Source organism: Anomaloglossus baeobatrachus, chromosome 7, assembly GCF_048569485.1.
Source record: "Anomaloglossus baeobatrachus isolate aAnoBae1 chromosome 7, aAnoBae1.hap1, whole genome shotgun sequence".
In the NCBI taxonomy this organism is placed as follows: Eukaryota; Metazoa; Chordata; class Amphibia; order Anura; family Aromobatidae; genus Anomaloglossus; species Anomaloglossus baeobatrachus.
The window spans coordinates 113,715,595-113,728,285 of record NC_134359.1 but is presented as its reverse complement, the minus strand read 5'-3'; positions in this window follow the sequence as shown (position 1 = coordinate 113,728,285).

The window sequence follows — 12,691 nt, the reverse complement described above, 5'->3', positions numbered from 1 at the left end:
TAGTAGTACTCCGGATTGCTTCCAGCTCTGCCTTATCTAAGGCCTCCAGGCTATTTTTCTCATCCTAAAAACACAAAAAAACTGAGCTGTAACAAATGTTCAATAAACATGCAACATTACAAGCATGTGAATTGCAGCCTCAAGACTAGAAAAAAACCAAGGAGAAAAATTGTAGGAAAAATACCCTGACTATAAATAAATAAATTGCAAGTGCTTAATAACAGGGTACTTAGTATATACATTTTTGCAAAAAGGTAAGAAGCTGTCTCACCTCGTCACGGTGTACCCATCTGAGACAGTCCCTAACCTACTAAAGTTAAAAACATATTCTGTACCTGACTTGTGTCATGTCCAAACTTCAATATGAATGGTAAAGTGGTCAGCTGGGTCCCAGATTAAATACACAGCAAAAAGTGAGAAGCAGGTAATTGTTCAGCCTCAGTATCAGGAGGGCTGCACCCCCAACTTGCATTAAAGCAAGATAACAGACAAAAAACACAAAAAAACTGAGCTGTAACAAATGTTCAATAAACATGCAACATTACAAGCATGTGATTTGCAGCCTCAAGACTAGAAAAAAACCAAGGAGAAAAATTGTAGGAAAAATACCCTGACTATAAATAAATAAATTGCAAGTGCTTAATAACAGGGTACTTAGTATATACATTTTTGCAAAAAGGTAAGAAGCTGTCTCACCTCGTCACGGTGTACCCATCTGAGACAGTCCCTAACCTACTAAAGTTAAAAACATATTCTGTACCTGACTTGTGTCATGTCCAAACTTCAATATGAATGGTAAAGTGGTCAGCTGGGTCCCAGATTAAATACACAGCAAAAAGTGAGAAGCAGGTAATTGTTCAGCCTCAGTATCAGGAGGGCTGCACCCCCAACTTGCATTAAAGCAAGATAACAGACAAAAAACACAAAAAAACTGAGCTGTAACAAATGTTCCATAAACATGCAACATTACAAGCATGTGAATTGCAGCCTCAAGACTAGAAAAAAACCAAGAAGAAAAATTGTAGGAAAAATACCCTGACTATAAATAAATAAATTGCAAGTGCTTAATAACAGGGTACTTAGTATATACATTTTTGCAAAAAGGTAAGAAGCTGTCTCACCTCGTCACGATGTACCCATCTGAGACAGTCCCTAACCTACTAAAGTTAAAGTTTTCTCATCCTGCCTCGTCTGTGTTTTACGTTTACAGATATCCCTGAACAGGAGCCCCCTGAGGTATGCCTTCATCGCATCCCATACCACCAGCGGACCAGTGCTACCCTCGTTGTGGATAAAGAAATCCCCAAGATCCCGTTCTATATTCCCCATATTAATATGACGGATCCATGCTGGATGAAGCTTCCACTCTCCCCTCCTTCCCCCTGTCAGGGTCCCCCGTCGTATGGACACTAGAATTGGGCTATGATCTGAAATCACTCTTGTCAGATATTGCATGTCGCCTATCATTGCATCCATCAGATCACTAGCTAGAGCCATGTCAATGCGGGACAGAGTGTTATGCGAAGCCAAATAACAAGAGAAGCAGGATACCCTCCCATTCCTCACTCGCCAGGCATCCACCATTCCAAGTTCCCCAATAAGAGTACCAAACGAAGTCATACAACTATCCTGGATACCTGGAGGTCTACTACTCCTATCCCAGTACAGATCTATCACATTATTGAAGTCCCCCACCAGTAAAAAAGGGATTACTCCCCCCTTCTCAGAGAATTCCCTCATCTCCCTTAGTTTGGTGCACTTATATGGAGGTGGTATATATATTGCAGCTATACACATGAGTCTGCCAAATATTTTACACTTGACGGCCACACACTGTCCATCTTTATCCACATACACTTCTATCTCTTCATATTCTCGACCACTCGACCACCGTGCGGAGCTGCCGCCCGACCACAGTGCGGAGCTGCCGCCCGACCACCGTGCGGAGCTGCCGCCCGACCACCGTGCGGAGCTGCCGCCCGACCACCGTGCGGAGCTGCCGCCCGACCACCGTGCGGAGCTGCCGCCCGACCACCGTGCGGAGCTGCCGCCTGACCTACACCCCACCTATTGTCTCCTCCCCATAATCCTATAGAATGTAAGCCCGCAAGGGTAGGGCCCTCTTCCCTCTGTACTAGTCTGTCTACTGTAACTTGTATACGTATTTTGTATGTAACCCCCTTCTCATGTACAGCACCATGGAATTAATGGTGCTCTATAAATAAATAATAATAATAATAAAATAATAATATTGCACAGAGTTATGGATCAGCAGTGATACACCCCTTGCATAGTTGGAAAAGGTGGAGTGATAGGCCTTCTGCACCCATCTCCTATTTAAAACATGTGTTGTCTCCTTTGTGAGATGCGTTTCTAGTAGACATATTACTGACGGGTTCTGGTCTTGAACATATTTAATTATTGCCGCTCTCCTAGACCTATCTGATAACCCTCTAATATTCCAACTCAACACCTTAATTCTATCCCCCATTATCCCACCCAGAAAAACCATCAAACCTTGTAGTATCTCCCCATGCTGCCTCCACCCTACCCCTTTCCCCCCCCCCCCCCTGCTCCCCTCCCCTCCTGCTCCCTACCACTTCCTGTTTTTGAGTACTCCCGTGAAGCATCGGGTTTTCCAAGCCTGGTCCATAATCCCTACTAAATTCCCCCCTACCTCCCTCGCCTTCCCCTCTTAGACACATTTTAAAACTCGTCCCTTTTCCAACAATTCTCCACTCCCACCCTGTCTATGTATAATCATATTCCACTCAACCAATATAACAGTAAAATGGCGAACAGTAATTAAACTGGAATCTGAAATTGTAAATACCACCACCGCGCCTAATTAGGCAGTCCCCATGTCCTGCGAAGCTCACATCAAACCCTTCGCATTCCCCCTGCATACTACCTCAATCCCAAAGGGAAGGAGGAAAAAGAAAAAAAAAAAAAAAGGGGGAGAAAAGGAAGAAAAAACAAGAAGGGTCTCCTGTAAGCTCCTAAGGATGTCGTAGAGCCTCAGCCGGCCTTCTCCAACACACTGCAGATTCAGACAGTCAGCTCATTCCTTCAAACGGATCCGCTTTTCGTTTGCGTCCAACCACTGCATGGCTTCCTCCGGAGTTGTAAAAAAGTGCACCTGCTCCAACGCCGTCACTCTTAGCTTTGCCGGGAACATCATTGAGTATTGCACCCCCATCTCTCGCAGGCGCCTCTTTACTCCTGTAAAAGTCATACGTAGCTTTTGAACAGAAATGGAGTAGTCCGGGTATATGGAAATTCTCTGGCCGTCAATCATAAGATCCTCCATGTCTCTTGCCTTTCGCAGTATAGTGTCCCTGTCTCTGTAGTTGAGGAGCTTGGCTAGCATAGTGCGAGGGCCCCTGCCTGCTGGTTGTGGCTGCATCGGGACTCTGTGTGCACGTTCCACGGCATAGAGCTTGGATAAGACATTAGCACCCATTTTCCCCCTGAGCCAGTCTTCTACATATTCAGTGGGGTTTCTTCCTTCCGCTTTCTCAGGGATGCCGACAATTCGGATGTTATTTCTTCTAGAGCGGTTCTCTAAATCATCATTTTTTGCCGTGATTTCAGCTATCTGCTGTGCAAATGTTTTTTCTCTCTCTCTCTGCTTCATACTTATTTGTCGGCCACTCATTAGGCTCATATCATATTCACTGCTTCCCCCGCCCACTGGCGCCTATGATTGGTTGCGCACAGATGCGCCCCCATGCTGAGTGACAGCTGTCTGACTGCAACCAATCATAGCCGCTGGTGGGTGGGTCTATATTGTACAGTACAATAAATAAATAATTTAAAAAAAATGTTGTGCAGTCCCCCTCAATTTTGATACCCAGCCAAGATAAAGTTCCACAGCTGGGGGCTGGTATTCTCAGGCTTGTGAGACCCACGTGTTTAGGAGCCCCCAGCCTAAAAATATCAGCCAGCAGCCTCCCGGAATTTACGCATTCATTAGATGCGGCAGCCCCAGGACTTTACCCGGCTCATCCCGATTGCCCTGGTGCGGTGGCAATCGGGGTAATAAGGAGTTAATGGCAGCCCATAGCTGCCACTAAGTCCTAGATTAGTCATGGCAGGCATCTAGCAATTGTGTTCCGTTTGGTCCCCCTGTTAGAGAAAAGCAAAAAGTTGAAGAAAAACAAAAAGAAGGAGGTTTCACCATCGTTTTTTGTTTAATTTCAAGTTTGGCCCATTGGACATGATAATCAGAAATGTGTTAAATAAAAATTGGCAAATCTTAGAAAGTGACCCTGCTTTAAAAGAAGTTACTCAATTTAGACCACTTGTCACATATCAGAGAAGCAACAATCTGAAAGATTTATTGGTAAAAAACAGGATCCAAGTCTTCAACTTGGTTAGAATGATTCTGCTCCTTGGGCAATTTTCAGTGCAGTAATTGCCGATTTTATAACTTACACATTACAGCAAATCCTTTGCAGATTGGATCCTTCACCCATTTTGTAAGGAAATTTATTTCTTGCAAAACAAAATTTGTAGTATTCACAATTTTTTGCCCATGCCGCCGTTACTATATTGGCAAAACTATTCATCCTCTATACGTTCTTTTCAAAGAACATTACAATTCTATTATGTCAGGAAAAGGTTCTCCAAAACTGATTGCCCATATACGGGATATTCATAATAGCAATCTTGATGTGATGAGTTGTGCTGGCCTCATAAGGGTTAATCTCCCTCCTCAAGGGGAATATTTACAGAAACTTTTGTTGAAAATGGAGGCCAGAGTAATAATTAAATACAAGGCACAAGGGAACCTAGGTTTAAATGACAGAAATGACCTGTCTGTTTTTTTTATAATTCATAAATTGCATTTCTATGAATATTTATTGTACCTCATGCTTGTATATCCGTTTCTTTTTTTTTCCCCCTCTTTTCATGTGCACTCCATGTTTTGTTTTTAATTGTAGCAGTGACTTAGACTGGGTGCACCTTCTTTTAGGAGATGGTTTCTGTCCAGCTGCATGGACCCGTAGAAGCGCACGCCTGCGCGAAACAGATGTAGTCCAGGGAGAGCTTTCACCCGGCCTCACCATTGCAGTTTTTATGCACACGGATCAATAAATAGTTTTTCACCTTTTTTGGCTGTGAAGCAGTGTCACATTTTTCTTCTTATAATTTTGCATTTCTGGATGAACTCTTCATGAAACGTGCACCTAAGGCCAAATTGGTAATATATATACTGTATGGAGGATCTGAGCCCCTTCTCCTGCTCCACCAGCATGTGAATAAGGTAACCTTAGGTTGTGCAGGACCGTGTCTTCCTTTGTGTTTATAAGTCCTAGATTAGTCAAGGCAGGCATCTATGAGACACCCTCCATCACTAATCTGTAAGTGAAGGTAAATAAACACGAACACCCAAAAATCCTTTATTTGAACTAAAAGACAAAAAACACCCTTTTTCACCACTTTATAACCCCCCCAAACACGCCTCTAGGTCTGACGTAATCCACACAAGGTCCAACAACGCTTCCAGCACTCCTACATCTGACACAGCGAGCGGCCATAGAGCTTGATTGCTCGCTGTGAGCTCCACGCAGCAACTGAAGTGAGTCGCGCTATCAGAGGTGACGTCACTCAGGTTAGCCACTGCCACAGCTGGAGTCCTCCACCTGTGACAGCAAATCACCCGAATGACTGAAGTGAGCCGTATGATCTGCGGTGCTGCCACTCAGGTGATTTCCAATCACAGCTGGAGTCCTTCACATGCGACCGCAAATCATGCCACGACACAGATAGAACCGAGAGATGAGAATGAACTCTGGTGAACCTCTGACATTACAACTAGGGGCCCTGCTCTACTGCCTGTGTCGGGCACTGACGTCACCCAAGTTCATTCTCATCACGCGGCTCTGTCTTTGTCGCTGTCAGCGGCCAGTCATGCTCTATGGTGCTGCTGAGACAGGACAGCGATGTAGCAGAGCTGAATCACTGTGGGACCGCACTGTCAAAAGCGCATTCAAAACGCATCCAAAATGCATGTGTTTTTGATGCGGGTTTTGTTTCGAACACAGTGTTTACAATTGTCAAAGTCTGCCAGAGGGTGCATTTTTTGTCAAATCAAGAACGCAGCATGCGGACATACCCTTATTGTCAGAAAGTTATCACTTTTGACTTCCCAGCAAAGTCTATGAGAATTCATATTTGCGGTGCGCACGTTGCAGTTTCTTTGTCTGTAGTTTATTTGTCACAAACTTCTGTCAAACTGCAGCATGTTCTTTCTTTCTGTGTTTTTTCCCTGCATTTCTCACTAATGATGGGAGGACTCGCAAATCAATCCCCCACCGACTCGGGGTCGGCAAGGGATTGATCCCTGGTATCTGGCCAGATGCTGGACTAGAATTTGGTGCAAAGGGGTAGGAGCAAGCGCTTCATACTTTCCGAGTCACCGGCGCGGCTGTCACACTGCTCCCACGGCTGCTCATTAAGTTCTTGGGCTGCTCATTAAGTTCATTGAATATGCACTGCTTTCTCCACTAATCGGTGTCTGTGATTGGTTGCAGTCAGACTCGCCCCCACGCTGAGTGACAGCCTGTCTGACGCTTCCAATCACAGACCCGGTCTGCGGGTCTATTGTACAGTAAAATAAATCAATAAGTTTGCGTAGGGTTCCCCCACATTAGTATACCCAGCACAGATAAAGCATATGGCAATAGGCTTCAGCCCCAAGCCATGCACTTATCTTGGCTGTATATCACAATAGGAAGAACCACATGCGGCTTTTTTTTTTATTATTATTTTAATAAATAATTTAGAAAAAACAGCGTACGGTCCCCCCACTTTTGATACCCAGCCAAGATAAAGCCAGACAGCTGGGGTCTGGTATTCTCAGTCTGGGGAGACCCATGGTTATTGGCAGCCCCCCAGCCTACAAAAAGCAGCCTGCAGCCGCCCAGGATTGTTGCATCCCAGCACTTTACCCTGCTCTTTCCAATAGCCCTGTTTGGCAGCAATTAGGGTAATAAGGGATTAATTGCAGCTCACAGCTGCCACTAAGCCCTGGATTAGTGATGGTTAGGCATCTATGATACCCTCATCACTAATCTGTTAGTGAAAAGAAATAAACAGAAATCTTGAAAAATCCTTTATTTTAAATAAAATAAATAAAAACAACAAAACACCCTCTTTCACCCTTTTATTAACCCCAAAACACCCAGGTCTGGCATAATCCACACAAGGTCCCATGACTATTCCAGTACTGGTACATCTAAATTCACAACAAGTGGCCATAGAACATGCCCATATGCTGTGAAGTTCAGACAGAGACAGAGTGAGTTGCGTGATGAGCAGTGAGGTCATTCAGGTTAGCCGCAGCCACAGCTGAAGGTTCCCACAGTCTTCCATCTGTCACTGCAGGTAACTTACCCACAGGTGACTTAAGTGACCTCACCTGAGTCCATTGAGGGGATAGGAGCAAATTTACTGAGTCTCTGGCGTGGCCGTTCATTCAGTTCTGGGTCTGCCCATTACCTTCATTGCATATGCACTGCTTTCCCCACCCACCGACATCTGTGATTGGTTGCAGTCAGACGCTCCCCCACCCTGAGTGGCAGCTTGACTGACTGCTTCCAATCAAAATATTTGGTGTAAAGTCCAACAGCTGGGGTCTGATATTCTCAGGCTGAGGAGACCCATGCTTATTGGGCCTCCTAGGCTAAAAATAGCAGCCTGCAGCCACCCAGGATTATCGCATCCATTAGATGCAACAATCCCAGCACTTTACCCACCTCTTTCCAATTTCACTGGTGCAGTGGCAATCTGGGTAATAAAAAAAAAAACCAAGACTGCTGGTACATATAAGGCACCAAAGTATTCTATACAATAAATCAAAAATAAATGCCATGGACCTTTGTTGTGCAAAAATGCATGTAAATATCTTTATTAGCAGTGGCAAAACAGCAACACACACTTAAAATAATTTAAAAATTGGAGCAACAGCTCATACAAATCTGGGTAATAAGGGGTTAATGTCATAAGAAGTTAATGCTCACAGCTGCCACTATGCCCTAGATTAGTAATGGGACGCGTCTATGAGACCCTCCCATTACTAATCTGTTATGCAAAAAAAGGTTTCGACACCGCTTCAGAGCATTTTTCTGCCAGGAGGTGCCAATTTGGTGCTGAAATGTCTGCACCAGATTTCAACCCCAAATTTGTACCTTCTGGCACAAAATAAGGGTTTTTTTGCATTTTTGGGCCAGGAGATGCAAATTTGGTGCTGAATTTTGTACACCATATTCATGCATCCAATCTACATCTCCTGGAAAAAAAAATGCGTTAAAACCGCACGCGTTATTATGCAGTAGTGATAATTTTTTTTTTTTGCCAGGAGGTGTAGATTGGGTGCAGGAATACGGTGTAAAAAAATCAGCATCAAATTTGTATCTCTTTGCAGAAAAACGCAGTTTTCTGTCAGGAGATGTATGTCTGTGAACCTGAGTTTACTGAGGTCCCATGAGGTCAGGTTACCTGTGGTCACAGGTGGAGGGCCATAAGAACCTCCAGCTGTGCCCGCAACTAATCTGAGTGACGTCATCGCTGATGGCGTGACTCATTAATTCTCTGCCAGAAGCTCAGAGCGGTCGGTCATGTTCCATGATCGCACTCAGTGACTGCAGACATGTAGCAGAGCTGGAGTCATTGTGGGACCTTGTTTGGATTATATCAACCTACAGAGGTGTTTTGGGGATGGCCTCCTCCTCTTTTCTCAAACTCCTCTCCTCTTCATCTATCTCGCTACCCAGGTCCTCAGCTGCAGGTGCCCCAGAGGTAGAGGGTAAAGTCATCACACCTCGGTCCCTCTCCCTTTGAGGTTGTTCCTGTCGCCTCACTCGTGAGGGGGGCATACTCTTACTCTTCACAGGACCCTTACTCTTTTCACCTCTGCTGGTACCTTCCCCCACCAACTCCTCAGCACCCTGTGGAGCTGTGGCAGGATGAAGGACCGCATTGGCGAAGGAGCGTGGGCAACGGCTAAACGGGTGACCCAGATTCCCACACAGGTTATACCAAATGGCCTTACACGTGGTGGCAAGATGGTCATGTGCCCCACACAGTGCACACTTCTGTACCTTACAAGCAACACTGAAGTGGCAGGGGCTGCTGCACTTGTGACAGACCGTCGGCTGCCCCTGATTGTGGATCAGGATCCGATCCCTCCCCAGGAACATTGAGGGAGGGATGTGGGCAACAGAGTTTCCCGAAACTTTCAACTTTACCATGAAAGTCCAGGCACCAGTCCAGAAACCAAATCGATCCCGCACTTTCTCGGGAACCTGGACCACCTCGCCATAGTGGCTGATCCAGGTCATGATGTCAACACAAGAAAGTAACATGTTAGCTATAATTACGGTCACTTTCTTAACTGTGTTCTGCCGAATAACTGCCTCTACCTTGATGGTACTCCATGCAGGGGTATTCTTGGCCAGCTCAAATCGAGACCAGAAGAGTTCCAAGCCCTCTGGAGTCATGAAACTGGCTTCAAAATGGTAGTGCCAAAAGGCTGGATAAAACCAGACAGGTTGTGACCTTTAACGCCCATTCCCGATTAAAGCTCAGCTATTTTGTCCCTGCAATTTCAGGGACATGCCTTATCGCTCAAGGTGGACCATCGGAAATGGACCATGTTCTTTGTGGCACTACCTCGCCTTGCTGTGGGGAGGGACCACACCATGGGTCCCTCCCATTTTATCTTGAAAGACTGACAAACCATGTCTCTTTATCCAAAAAGACAGGTCCACCACCCCCTCCCCTACTGTCAAGGTTTCCTATCCCCTCTTCAGGGCGCTCAGGAGACACTGTTGCAAATCACCGGCCCCAAAATCATCAGACAAAACCTCAGCTACTCTCCTTCCTCTCCCCCCGGCAGTGGCCACCGTGGCATACGTGCTAGCCCTTGGTGCAGGGCCAGAGTCCGCCACCAGGGGGGCAGTGGAGCCCACAACAGTCTCCCCCCCTCTCTCTCCTCCCTCTCTCTCTCTCCCCTCTCTCTCGAATTGTAATATTCAAAGCAGCCACAGTAGGAAGAAGTTCAATATCAATATCATTCATAACCTCAGCCACAACCCCTGATGTATTCACAAGCTTCATACCTGACGGGTCGGCCACTGCCGCCATTTCAACATTTATGGGGCTTGGCCCTTTACTCTCTCCCGTTCCCTCACCCCCACTGCAGACACCACCGGGCTCTGTGGGGAAGGAGGTGATGGGAAATTTTCCACACTGTTTATGTTGGGAGCGGGGGCCCGCACAGGGCCCTCCTTTTGGCCCTGCTTGACCTGCCGCTCCCCATCAGACATGTACCCCTGGCCTGCCGATAGACCCTGGGGCACATGCTTCCTAGGACTGGCACGAGAGGTGGTGGGCTCCGTGTCAGACACAGACATATATCTGTACGCCAATGTGGAGCCCTGGACAAGCCAGGACGTCACAGGTACTGCAACAACACACCCCACACCCCGGTTAGGCACATCAACCGCACACACAAAATCCTTGTTGCCTCCCTCCAAGGGCTGATGTCCACACCAGGTGGGGTGGAGCCAGGCGGTTGGCTCCTCCCACCGAGTTCACAGTCCTGGAGGCGGGAAAAGGGTTCAGTTCAGTTTGGAGTTGAGGAAGTAGTAGTGGAGGAGCTGACTGGCCGTGTCCGGGTACGTGGCCCGGGCACAGAAACAGCAAGGTTGGCAGACGGTGGTGACCGTCTGCAGGCGAGGCCGATTGACGCACAAACGTAAGGACCGGGGACGGCGAAGAGAGGCCAGCACCATTCGGCAGGGCCTGCGGACCTCGACCAGGCTTGGAGTCGCCGTTAAACCGGTCAAATCCGTCAGCGACGGAAACCTCTGGGGTTTCCCAGCAGAAAAGACCCGACTAAAGGCAACCGCTCAACCGTGAAGGGAAATACAGCTACCGCCACAGCTAGAGTTCCCAGGGCCAGCGCCTGCGGGCATAAGGGGCTCCTCCGGCAAATATACCGCTGGGGAGCGGGTTACCGGTGGGAAGCCATCGGGGCCGAGAACACAACACCGGTGCAGGGAGAGACAGTTACCGCCAACCTACCGGGAGTGACCGCCGCAGCCGTCTGTGGGACTCGTCCATCCAGCCGTTTGTTTTACCAGAGACTCCGTGTACATTACTGGCTGAGTAAGTACTACCGTGCCGTCTGGCACTGCGCTGCCCCCGCGACCCTGCACAAGGCCAAGCCCCGCAATCCACCTTCCAGTCAACAACTCCGGGCCCCGGGACTACCAAAATCCCCCTACCCACGGAGGGGAGAGAAACATCCCAGCTGCTCCCTGTCATCGCTCCCGGGATCCCCGCACAGAGCAGCGGTGGTGCCCCAACCTCACCACACACTGTGGGTGGCGTAACAAACCGACATCCCAAACCCCAACAGACCACCCCTTTCACTCACGGGCGATGAGCGCCGCTCGAGTCCCCGGATCCGACCCACCGATTGAGCCACTGAGCAGCAGCAGCCGGACCTGAGCCGCAAGCGCGGTCGAGCAGCGCACCCCCTGCCCGTGACACCACCACCTCCCGCATCCTCCTGGCCTGTTGTTTTAAAAAAAATTTCTCTTCCGGCCCTCATCTCCAAAACAAAATTATGATAACTCCACTGGGGACTTCAGGTGCTGCATCGGATCTCTCGTAATAGCCCATCCCCCTCAGAGGAGGATGAGCTATTTGTCTCCATGTCCTTCTCCCCTTCATGTGTCTCCTACCCTGGGCACACGGAGGTGTTGCTTCCAGGAACATTACAGTACAGTTTGTTTTTACTTTTGCCTTTATCCTTAGCGGGGTGAGTGGCGACTGCGGGAAGGTTGTCCTTCTCCTGGCCAGGTGTTTTCACCACGGGCACGGCAGTAGCCCCCCGGATCCCTGAACTGACACTTTCCACCAGCTCCCCCTGCTTACCGCTGCTAGTGGAAACCCACCCACTCACGCCAGCACAGCCTGTATTCTCGGCAGCACTGCTAGGCTGGGTTCCCCCTTCCCTGCAGGCGCCAACCTCACTGGCCTTAGCAGGGGGCATGGCGCCGGTTGTTGGAGCCATGCGGCTCCGTGGTTCACCTTCTATTGCAGCACCCCCCACCATCTGCGACGTCACCTCCGCCGACGCCACTTACAGTGATGTCACTTCTTCTAACGTCACTTCCGGTTTTGGGGATGTCACATGGAGGGCCGCCGCAATATTGCCATGTGGAGATGCAGCAGTATCTGGTGCTGCCACGGTTAATACACCTTCCCGTCCTGGACTCCCCGGCCGCTGCAATGACACAAGGAGTGGGGCCACCCCCGGCTGAGAAGCCAAAACAGACCCCCCCAGCCGAAGACCCCGAAGGGACTGTTACCGCACCTCTGGCCCCCGAGTTCACTGCCCTCATGGCTGCGAAGCGGTCATCGTTCTGAAGCTTCTCCATGAAGGATCCCCTCATGGAGAGCAACGACTGCCTCCAGTTCGGCCCGGAGGGCCCTGACCGTCGCACCATGTACTTCCCAGTATCGATTAGTGCAGTGGTCCCAGGAGAACCTGGCATTCTTCAACTGTTCCCGCAAATCCCACATTTGCCGCCCCGTTTCCTCAAACCTCCGGAAAATATGCCCAATCCTCTCGGCGTATGCTATGGTGTCCTCATCGGGGTCCAGGGCCCCC